We start from the raw sequence: 12,748 nt of genomic DNA, 5'->3' as shown, positions 1-12,748 counted from the left end.
TTCAACGTTATCGTGTAAGCATCGGAGATGAAGCTGTAAATAAATTACCTAAGAGTATCATCGGAGATCAACCTGTAAATCAATACCTAATAATTATGTTATCATTGTAAGTTATCATTAAACCTAGAATTTGTTTTTTATGGGTTATTATATTGATGAGTTATATCTATATGCATTACAACAACTTATTATATTAACATTGTAAGAATTCACTTGAAATCATGATTTTTTTTCATGTGAACAAAGCATATTTTTTTTCCATGGGTTTCAAAAATTAGTTTATATATCTAAAGTGATGGTTAAGGTGATATTTCTGTAGTTTCAAACATTACAAAATTTGTTTTGCACACAAGCTGTTTGTGGTTATGTCATGCTGAATTTGATATAAATTATATTGCAATAGGGTATTGCGTCAATTGAATATTTATTCTTATTGATGTGGTTTTTTTGCTAGGATATAAGCAATTACTTATGTTTTTTATACATGATATATATAACCGTCTTGATCTAATTCAAAATTAAACCTATGCATATTCATAAAAGAGGTGACTTTTAGCAGCTTCTTTATTATGATACAATTAAATTTCATTATAGTAATCAATATCGAAAAATTTGACTTATGACTTCATAGCAGACTAAGTTTGCTATAATTATTGGCCAATGTTTTAACATTACATCGTTGTTGAGTACATGGTGCTGACGTCACGATTGTCTCTCTGAGAAGACGTGCTGCTGGATTCGGCCATGGTAGTACGAAAAAATGAAAAATTTAAACAGAAGAAAAGATGAACAATCACTGACCTTGCACTTCACGGATTGCTAAGTTGAATAAATTGCAAGATATCTTCACAGCAGATAATTAGTTTTCGGAAAAGAAAAAGGTAAAAGGTCGGGCTATTTATAGTCAAGCAAATGGATAATGAAGGGACAAGATTGAGACATGTGTATGGGACAGATCAATAGAGCAAACAATTTGAATTTCGAAAATAAATTAAAAAGATTTTGGGGGCAAATTCATAATTGATAAAATGACGTCAGAGCAGAAAATCAGACGGCTACAACAGTTTTGTGTCTTCGAGGAAAAAGACATCTTTTATTTTTAGTTTAATGACTTTATTTTTTACAAAAATAAAAACATTAAAGTGTGGGACTTAATGGTGTATCCTAGGAGATACACGCATAAAAACATCATTTTTATACAGAAAACTAGATCAAAGAACACAAGACATGATGAAATTTAGCAGTTTTCAGCACTTACCGCCCAGCGTCCAGCCGGCCGCCCAGCGTCAAGCGTAAGCCATGCAGACAGCTTCTATGCATAAGCCCTTTTACTCAGCGCGTGAACGGCACGCAGCCACGTCAGCACACGCCACCGACATTCTAGATACTTCACGTAACAGAACCATTCAGTGATTGACACGTGTATCCTGTGAATTTCGGACATTCTACGCCTATAAATAGACCCCCTGGGTCACCACATTTCACATCATTTTGATCTGAACTTCAGTCAGAGAGAAGTACACTTTCTCTTTCACACAGTTCTTTCTCACTCTAAAATAACATTAGCCGCTTAGCAGCAGTGCGCTAGACGGATCATTACAGATTGATCCACAGATTGATTGAGGCCACCCCACAGATCTCACATCTGTGTTCCGGGTCTGCAGAGATTATTTCTCAAGGGCAAACAACAATCAACAGTATACGCCACACGCTGAGCAGCTAATTTTCTGTACTAGTACCTTACAGCCGCTATACGGAAAATCGTACTAACAGATTGCAACAAGTTTTTAGGCCAATCGCGCGCTGCGGCGGCTGCGGCGAACTTCTTATTTGTTTTTTTATATATAACATAATTAGTCAGCTTTAAGTTGTATACAACTAATGTTTTGAATTAAATACTTAAACGTTAATAAGCATACAAAATCAAAAAGAAAATATGTGTCAAATTAATAATTAAATTTAACATAATTTGAATCCTCTTGTTATTTAATAGTCAAGTGTGCAAGTAGAAAAGAAATGTAAAGAAAAAGAAAAAAAGAGAAAAAAAAAGGCATAAATATTGTAAAAACGTTATATTTAAAGAGAATTACAAAACATTAGAATGCGAATTAGATGACTGAATTAAAAATAAAAGAAACATTAAGGGTGTATTATGAAATTTTTTTAAAAAGAGGGATTAATGTTTAAAAGAGTAAAAAAAGTAAGATTACAGAAGGTAAGGGGGACTCGAACTCTTGACCATTCGCTCAGCAACACACACGTTAAACCATTGCTCCACTTTTGCACGTAATGTAAAGTTTTGATACAAAATATATAACCTTTAAAACATCGATTTCCAAATTGAATCAATTGAAATTTTACTGTTCATTCATTGACCAAATGAATATATAGATAATATTGAGTACTAATTTCAATCGATATCAACATCAAATGCTCTCATTTGTCACCCACACACGCGTTAGAGAAAACTCAATTCACGACGATGTTGGCAGTACCATCGAAGGTTGAGAAAAACTCCTCAAAGACATTCCCAAATCGCATTGATGTTGACACTACCATCAAGGGTTGGAAACTCCCCGCTTGGAGTGAGAATCGAACCTGGGTTGGCAGTAACTCAAGTTGAATCTCACCCCATATCATTCAAGCCAAGATTCGGTAGTATAATTTCTCCAGTATTATGTTCGATCCTATAGCTTTTAACCAAACAAGTTTTAATACCGATCAGGAATATAATTTAAACTTTTAAAACTAAATACCTTCCATACAATAACTTCTAATAACATTAGCTTACCAAAAAAAAAAAAAACAAGGTGAGAATGCTATCTTCAATATGAAAATAATGTGAAAATTAGGTGTGCATCTTGTAACAATTCGGGTAGGAATATGCATAGTATATATATTTATATATACTAATGAAAATTTATAGTGTTTTTTTTTTTTTTTTTTTAATTGCTAAAAGTATATTTAGTGATTATATTATACACATTATACATTATTATACATTCTATTCTATTTCTATATCTACATAATTGTAACTTGAATGATAGCCAAATTTGTAGTTAATAATAAAAATTGTTTGAGTACAAACAAGAAAATATATTGGGATGATATAAAGAAATAAAAAATACAAAAAACAAACACAAAAAACATAAGCAAACTTTACACGAAGCACAAGGATTGATCACTTATCCAAATTCATACTTGTAGCTTGATAAAATTAAAGCCTATGATCCAATAAACCTTCCCTTTAGAGATAAAACCTTCGCTTGGGACCTTGAAAAGAGCCAATTAAGATATCAGAATTAGTATTAGTAGATGTATATATAGCTCGATCAATACATATTACATATACTTTAGACATGATATCATAATAATTGAATTCAAAAACATCTACGTTATTTGTTTGTTAATCGTCCATTTTTCATATAGTGGTGGATCCTCAACTTTTTTTACTGGGAGAAAACATTCTAAAACAAATTTTTTTTGGCTGATCACCTCAATTATTTTATATTGGATTATCCGCCCATGAATTCATGTATATGCTTGTGTACAAATCAAGGTTGTAAAAGATGCAAGTTGGGGACATGTCGGTGCAGATCTTGGAGCGATGAGTCGGTCGAGACGGGAACGTGTCGGGGCACGAGTCGGAGTTGACCAACATTGATTTTATAAATACATTCAATATAGATATTTCAAACATAAATCCTTTGAATATAGATATTTTAAAAAATAAGTAATTTACAAATAAGATGGCGTGGTTGTAATCTACATAATATAAGGTTTTATAATATATTATCGGATTATAATTTATTCATTAATTTATCTTTAAGGGGTATGTAAATTAGTGTTTTTCCCATCAAATTTTAAATGTGTGGGGATTTTCGTTTAGAATAGGACAAGACCCGATAAAAAGTCAACTTTTAACCGATGTTGACCTGACTTTTCACGACTTTGATCTGACTTTTGACTGTTGACCGACTTATTAAACGTTTTTATTCGAGTCAGGACGGACGAGTCACAAAACCGCCGCACCGGTCGACGTAACGGTCGAGGCGACTGCCGTTTACAACAGTGGTACAAAAACATATAAAAAAAATAATATAAATAAATAAAGAGGTGATTCATGATTGCATATATATTATATGCCTATATAATAGCATACAAAATATACGTGTTTACAAATATACGTATTTTCTAGGAACTATTAACCTGCCACTATAAACAAAAAATCATATCATATAGCATAGTATGCAACATAATCATGATACTTTTTGAGTTACTTCAAACAATAGATTATGTTTCTTAGAGAAGGCCCAAAAGCTTCAACCGTGAGAATTGAACTTGAGCTTCTATTACCACGTGACCCTTTAGAGCTAATTGATTATATTTCTTAAACGCGCCAAATCAAGTAAATAGCGTTCTTTGAGATAATTATCTAAATTAAAGTACGTATTTGTAATATAGAGCTTACAACTTATCAACGGGTTGAACGTTGTAGTATTCGAATGGAATAACATATTTTGCGTTCATTGTCTCCATCTCATGCTTAAGAAATACGAAGACGAATCTCACCCACAATAGCTCAAGAAGGTTTAAAGGCCATGAAAATGGAGATTTTCGAAACAAGATCCATCCCATCCTCACCATCATCCATGTCAACATAACCATCATACTTAAACCTCTCACGACCAATTCTTTCACCATTATTGACAAAGGAACTGAAACAATGCGTAGTAGGTTATTGAAAGTAATAAGGTTAATTATTTGAAACTTTAAATGAAAAGGTTTCGTGTTCAAATCTACAAAAACAAAATAACTCAAATTGTTAGATATATGGTTGAGGAAGGATGAGGGATATGTATTTATAGACAAAAACAGAATAGTTTAAGCCTGTAGTAGGTTCTAGTAAGTTTATAATCTAAGCTCGACTAAATATATTGAATGTAGTACACTAGTACGTAGTAGCTTTGTATTGATTTTGTTTCAATATTTATAATTGGAAACTACTCCACCCAATAATTTTTAAAAGTAGTATTTTTATTTATTTTAAACATTGTACTATTGTAACGTGTCGTGTTTACTTTGGTAGATTATTTATAACCCCAAAAACTAAAATTGTCTCTCTCAAAAATTGATGATATGATGGTGTAGCATTTTCATTTCTTTTTTTATTTTGGTTCATAAACGGAAATTTGAACATATCCGTGCTTATTATACAATATAGATAAGCTACAAACATCAAATTATAAGATCTATTTGCTACAAAATAAAATAATTTCAATTATTGAAAAACTTTAAAACTATTCTCTTAACACCACAAACTGTTACTCCTTTCGTTACGATCAAAATGTTTCTTTTTAGATAATATCGTTAATTATGGTTTTCATCAATTAAATTTCATTTATCCTCTCTTTTCCGATTGATTAAACAAAAAGGAAACCCTTATAATAGGACAAGTAAATATAATACTCGTAACATAAATATAAATATAAATATTTATGATGAAACGAATGTAATATTAATTATTAATCATATAACAAGTAAGATAGTACAACAATAAAAATAGAAAAGCTACTGAGTGGATGTGAGTTCGTCTGTGTAGAGTCATATAATCTAATTAGTCGATTGTACGACAACATCATCTAATTTTGTTCGATATAAGTTTTACGCCGAAAGGGAAAATCGCTCGAATCGCTCTATTCATCTCCTCTCCCATATCTGTTTGTTTTGTAAGAAACTAATATTTTCTTTTATCTATTATAACAAAACTAATATTACATCACTCATTCTAAATAATATCATTGATGTCGAAGTAATAACCCTTAGGATGCTAAATTAAGTCTTAATCAACATCATTGATCTCTAACATAACGTTTAACATGCATCAAAACGTCACCAGCTACCTAAAATTACATTTATATCCATTGTCAATCGAAAGTAGCTAAAATATGATTCAATTCATGATAGTGTGCTTAATTGCTATGTAACAATGAATATATGTTTGCATATATTTATCTCTTTATCAACGTGTGTGTTACGTGCAAATGATGAGAGTCGTTGAAATAAATGATCTACCGATGTCAAAAAATCGCCGTTAAAAAGAAAACAGTGAATATATGTTTGCATATATTTATCTCTGTATCTATATGTATGTATATGCAGAATGAATATGAATATGATGATGAATAGCAAATGATAATCACATATTCATACACACATAATTACAATTGATTAGGGAGAAAGGATACAATGTGTATGTTTTACGAGAAAGCTTGTGTGTGTGAAACTCAAGGTGTAGTGGTAAGGGAGGTTATGAGGGCTAAGTGAATGGCTAGAATGGCTAACCTAAGAATGATGGTGAATGTGTATATATATATGGTCGTATACACCTTGTACAAATTTAAGAGAAATAAGGCATTTTAGATTATACTATAAATCATATATGTTAGTCTTAACAATCTCCCTCTTAGATATGACTTGTGTTTTGATCACTTGTCTTTGAAATTCCGAGGAAGACTTGTTAGAAGAGTTGTTGGTGATGTTGAGTTGAAAAATGTTGAGATTTCTTCTTTTTGATATTCTCAAAAACTTTAAAGCTTCGATGATGAAAAGTTGTACAATTAATATTGTTGAATTTGTTGAAAACTTCTTCTTTTGGAAGTTCTTATTTTTGTTGAACTCGTGGTTAGGTTAATTTGTGTCAAGTTGATAAACTGTTGAGAATCTTCTTCTTTTGAAGATTCACTTAATCTTTGTATATCTCTTGGTTGGGTTTTGTCTTGGAATTGTTTGACTTGAAGTGATGTTGAGAGAGAGCTTTGTAGAACTAAACTTGGTGTGAGATATTCCTTTGCCCCTAGATTGATGCATTCTCTTGCTCCCCCTTAATTGGACATTAGTTGTTTCTTTGAATGTTCATTATCTGGATTTGATTTGATCTTCATAGTGTTAGTGCAGAAGCTTGTTTGATTGATAGGCCTGAATGTTTTTGTTGAAGATCTTGATTTACTATCGATTATTAAGTTGATGAGGGATGGTTTTTAGTTAATGAGGAAAACTTTGTCATCATGAAATATCTCTCGAATATTAGCATCAATTTTAACGTTTTCTCCCCCTCATGATATGTTTGTGAGATGAATACAACATGAATAACTTATTGATACGATGACATAAACTGCATAAGTAAGTGATAAGAACCGGTTGTAAAGGGATGTGCCAACCACAGTTATTCCTTGTGTTTTAGGAAAGTGGCACGAGCATTCACATGTTCTCGTCTATTCTTGTGATCAAGAACAGAATGACCAAGTGAAAGGAGGTTCTTGATTATAGTCTCACGTGACTTAAAGGTAACGAAATGCGTCATCCACAACAAAACCTTGATTTTTGGATTGCGACACGGTGCAAGTATCAAGTCCTAACAAAATCACCTCGGGTTAAAAGAGGCAAGATGGATAAGACATAGGAAAGACTATATGCACAGGAGTCATCCACTAAAGTAGATGTTCTCGTTTCATTCTGCGAAGTCTGTGCAATCTCCATCGTATGAGTTACCGGAATTAACCTCACCGGTGTCTGGGTCTCCGGGAGTAACCTCGATGGATGGTGAGGATGTGATACGTCCTAAATTATACATATATATATTTTGCATCATTTATTTTGACGTTATCAAGCATAATTTATATGTTTATAGTCTATATTATGAACTTTTGATGCTTTATTATATTAATGTAGATTATAGGATCATATGCGAGAATTTGATGCAAAATGAGCTAAATATTGAAGAAATTCCGAAAAAATTTGGAAAATCTGCGCGCTGTCACAGTTATGGCCATATCTTGATTATCCGGATTCCGTTTAAGACGAGCCACCTGTCAAAACGACCGAGAGACAAAGATCTGCAATAAAATGAAGTTAGCCGCCGACTTTGAAAATTTTCAGCCACCGGCTAAGGCCATTAAAGCTGGCGGCTAAGGTCAAAAGTCAACAAGATTTCTACCGTTCATAGATAAATAAATAAATAAATAAATAAATAAAAATATATATATATATATATATATATATATATATATATATATATATATATATATATGTGTGTGTGTGTGTGTGTGTGTGTGTGTGTGTGTGTGTGTGTGTGTGTGTGTGTGTGTGTGTGTGTGTGTGTATAATTATTAGCTGCATTTTAAACTAAGTTGTATATTTCAGCTGCTTTATAGTCAGCGCCCCGAAACTCGTACATCTATTCAATTCGACTCACATCCTATTAAACTTGATTATAGCTGAATTTATAGGTTTCTTTGTAGTAGTTAAAAAAATTAAAATAATTTATGGAATGTATGATATGTTAAATGGAGGCACAATGGTATAGTTGTTTACCACATTAATGTTTCGTGTGCTATATTTTATTTGGCTCACATTTGTAAAAACTACAATCGAACTGCCTTTCAAGGTGGCCGCACATTAACCGCAACATCTAAAAGGTTAGCCTCATTTTGTCTGTACTAAAGTGCGGTTAACCTCAATGCTTGTTAGTTATAATTACTATTTCTTTTTATAAAAAGCTAATGATATTCATAATAAAATGTACAACCTCATATTACAACAACTATTACAAAATCTTTATGAAGCATCGTACAATTATAAGATAGTGTTATTTGTACATATTTTTAAATTTTAAATATGTGTCATTCGTTACTCTTTAATAAGACATTTACGTGAAAAACATCATTACAAACTTCTTTACAATTGAGTCTTGCAATATTCATAGTTTTCATATTTAGCTACTTATATTAATAAACCTTGATGATTTATTGCTCCAATATATTTATTATTTTACAATTTCATTACATTTCTAGTTAAATTCTTTAAATTTAACAACACTACTTAGTTTTAAGGTAATTACAAGCAATATTATAATAAATATTTAATCAACCGTATATTGCACGAGCTAAAAATCTAGTTTGTTAATATAATATACTTCTTCTGCGGCACTTTGGGGTCATCACTAATTGATAGATTAGTATTCAAAGATGAGAGAGTGTGTGAGAGAGAGGGTGAGGAGAGAGAGAGTTAAGGAAGGGAGCAAACATGGCGGCACGACTAGAACTCGAGAGCGGTACAACGGAAGACTTCAAGATCGATTAACAAGCCTTTTCGGAATTCACTTGACATCATTCATGTTCTTCAACTTCCCGGACATGTGGTCGGTTACGGATCTATGGAAGGTGTTCAAACCACATGGCGACTTAAGAGATATCTATATGGCGGGTAAGAGGCTGCAAAATGGTAGTAGATTCGCCTTTGCAAGATTCGGCAACGTGAATAACATCGATCAACTGTTAGGCACATTGGAAAAGATTGCCTTCGAAGGCAATCCAATCAGGATTTTCAAAGCTAGAGAAAGAGATAATGTTGAACACAATGGTTTAAACCGGGGTGGGATTAACCAGGGCCGAAGTAATCAAAGTTTTAACCAGTGTTGTAAAAAACGGAAAAAACGGGGGTGTAGACGGATTTTGGAGTGCCCCGTCCCGTTTATACATAAAACGTTTGAAAAAACGGAAATCGGCCAAAAAACGGTCAAAAGACGGTCAAACACGGTCCGAGACGGGAAAAAACGGGTTTTTCTGGTTTTTTTTTTTTTTTAATATTAAACGTTGTGCTATTACTTAGGGTTTCTTTTTTTATGTTTGAAATGTTGAAGTATTTAAACATGTGTGAAATGCTTATGTTTGGAATAATGTAATGTACAATATATATATAATATATAACATTTTTATTTAAAAGTCAACGTTAGTCAACATCCGTCTAGACCTCCGTCTCGACCCCGTCTCGACCCTTTTAGGACCCGACCGTCTCGACCCAGTCTCGCGTCTTTTGCAACCTTGGTTTCAACCCTTTCAACCAACGTTACCAGCAATTCAATACCTTCAGAGACGAGAGAAATTTTAGGGAAGTTGTCAGAGAACCACAGGAGGATCTTAGGGTAAAACTCAAGAAACTGCAAGAAGAGAGAGAAGATCTCAGAAGCAAACTAGATAGAATGAAGGCTGAAAAGAAGGTGTGTGCTATGGGTGTGGGTGAAGATAATGGTATGATCTATAGAGATGGCAGAACCATCAAATTAAATAATGAGCTTCGCAACCTTGATTTACATGAGAGATCAGTCTTGTATGAAATTAAGGGGGTAGAACACCTACAGCTATTCGAAGATCTATGTAAAGCAGAAGGCATGGTTAACTTCTCGATAAAATACTTGGGTGGCCTAACGATTATGTTATGTTGTGAATCTCCTGTTAGTGCAAAGGCATTGATAGACAACAAAAACCATGTGTGACGACCCGGAAATTTCTGACCAAATTTAAACTTTAATCTTTATATTATTCCGACACGATAAGCAAAGTTTGTTAAGTTAAATCTCAAGAATTTTAAACTGTGTTCATACATTCATTATAACCTCGACCAAATTCCGACGATTCACGAACCGTTATATATAAATAGATATGTATATGTATATGTATATATATATTATAACTTGAGAATATTAATAAAGTATTAAACGTATAATACTTTACACGAACGTATTTGTTTCAATATGATTTTCGACGAAATTAAAAAAAATATATTAAATGATTGAATTATAAGAAACATTGAATTATGATTACAAGTCTCTGTTGAGAGGTCCACTATGATTTGAGAAAATCTATTCCTCTTAACGATATTCAGAATAATGTGTAAAGCTATTTATAAATAAAAACAAAAAGTGTCATTTACGAAAGTTAGACAAAAGTTAGTGGAGAATTGGTTTCCATAATATTCTATTAATCTATTTTCAAACGTACAAAGACGTTTTCAGTTTAAAAAGAACTTTATTATTAAAACGTATATAACTTTTATAAATATCTAGAATCACTTTTGACAACTCATTACTTAACCAGTATAATAAATATAACGATATTTATATTTTATTTCATTAAATATATATAACGATTTAAATTAATATTATATATATTTATACGCGTATTATACATACATAGTTTTTATACTTTTACTATACTTTAACTTTACCTTTACTTTACTTTTACTTTACTTTAACTTTAATAATTCACTTTAATAATTCATACTTTAATAATTCACTTTAATAATTCAAAAATCTATTATAAATAGAATTCAATAGGTTTCATTATTTCATAGAAACTTGAAAATACATTTTTCTAAACTCTCTCAATCGATTTATATATATATATATATATATATATATATATATATATATATATATATATATATATATATATATATATATATATATATATATATATATATATATATATATATATATATATATATATATTTTCTCTGTATTATTTCAAGATATTATTAGTATACATAAAATATTACGACGGAGTGCTGTCCGAGTGATTTCAAAATAGTTTTTTTTGAATGAGTCGAAGCTAAGGAAATTATGGGTTATAGCTATGGAGGTGATGGGTATGGTTCATGGGTATGCTCGTGAGGTCAATCTAGTGTTTATCATCTCCGTTGCGTCTACGTACTTTCCTGCAATATTGAATCTCAATATTGATACGTTCGTGAATCCGAGGCCAACCTTGCACTTGTTAAATGACGTTATATGTATTTTTACTACAAAATACAGTATTGTGAGTTTCATTACTCCCTTTTTATATATATTTTTGGGCTGAGAATACATGCGCTGTTTTATAAATGTTTTTCGAAATAGGCACAAGTACTAAAACTAATTCTATGTGGGTTTAAACCAGAAATATACCCTTAGCTTGGTAACATTAAACTACTTGTCTATGTACGGTAGGCGCGAATCCTAAAGATAGATCTATTGGGCCTGACAAACCCCATCCTGATTATGGGATTCTTTAGTACTTCGAGGTTATTTTAAACACACCTGATCTGGTGTACTTCAGAGGGTAAAACATGAACGTTAAGGCTTGTTACCGGGTGCCTACAACTTATAGAATACTTTTATACACTTGCGAGTGTACATATATTTATAAACGGAAATCTTGTGGTCTATTAATATATTGAAATGATTGTTATGATAAACCTATGAACTCACCAACCTTTTGGTTGACACTTTAAAGCATGTTTATTCTCAGGTATTAAAGAAATCTTCCGCTGTGCATTAGCTCATTTTAAGGATATTACTTGGAGTCATTCATGACATATTTTGAAAGACGTTGCATTCCAGTCATTGAGTTCATCAAGATTATTATTAAGCCAATTATAGTTGGATGTATTATGAAATGGTGTGCATGCCGTCAACTTTCGTTGTAAAGAAAGTTTGTCTTTTAAAAACGAATGCAATGTTTGTAAAATGTATCATATAGAGGTTAAATACCTCGCGATGTAATTAACTATTGTGAATCGTTTATAATGTATATGAATGGGTCCTTTCAGTTGGTATCAGAGCGGTGGTCTTAGCGAACCAGGTCTACATTAGTGTGTCTAACTAATAGTCGTTAGGATGCATTAGTGAGTCTGGACTTCGACCGTGTCTGCATGTCAAAAGTTTTGCTCATCATTTTTGTCGAAAATTACCTGCTTATCATTCTTAGTCTAGACACATCTTATTGCATTAATTGCATTAATAGTGTATAGACAAAATTCATATCTTAGCGTATCTGCTAATTCATATCTTAGCGTATCTGTTACTGTAAACTTTGCCTGACATATTCCGTAAATTCCTCCGTAATCTACGAAACCTTTTGCTCTATATAAT

General features: G+C 31.9%; 1 long non-coding RNA gene across 1 annotated transcript; it reads right to left on the bottom strand.

Annotated features, from left to right (window-relative positions):
• Nucleotides 1-3,041: 3,041 nt before the first annotated feature.
• LOC139857847 (uncharacterized) lies at nt 3,042-4,947 on the bottom strand. Its single transcript, XR_011762719.1, has 2 exons — nt 4,472-4,947; nt 3,042-3,273 (listed from the first exon to the last, which is right to left on the bottom strand). It is a non-coding gene; the product is annotated as an uncharacterized lncRNA (long non-coding RNA).
• Between the last annotated feature and the right edge of the window lie 7,801 nt (nt 4,948-12,748).

Source organism: Rutidosis leptorrhynchoides, chromosome 7 (genome assembly GCF_046630445.1).
Source record: "Rutidosis leptorrhynchoides isolate AG116_Rl617_1_P2 chromosome 7, CSIRO_AGI_Rlap_v1, whole genome shotgun sequence".
NCBI classification, from domain to species: domain Eukaryota; kingdom Viridiplantae; phylum Streptophyta; class Magnoliopsida; order Asterales; family Asteraceae; genus Rutidosis; species Rutidosis leptorrhynchoides.
The sequence above is the reverse complement of the archived record's forward strand: the minus strand, read 5'-3'. Positions and strand labels throughout refer to the sequence as shown.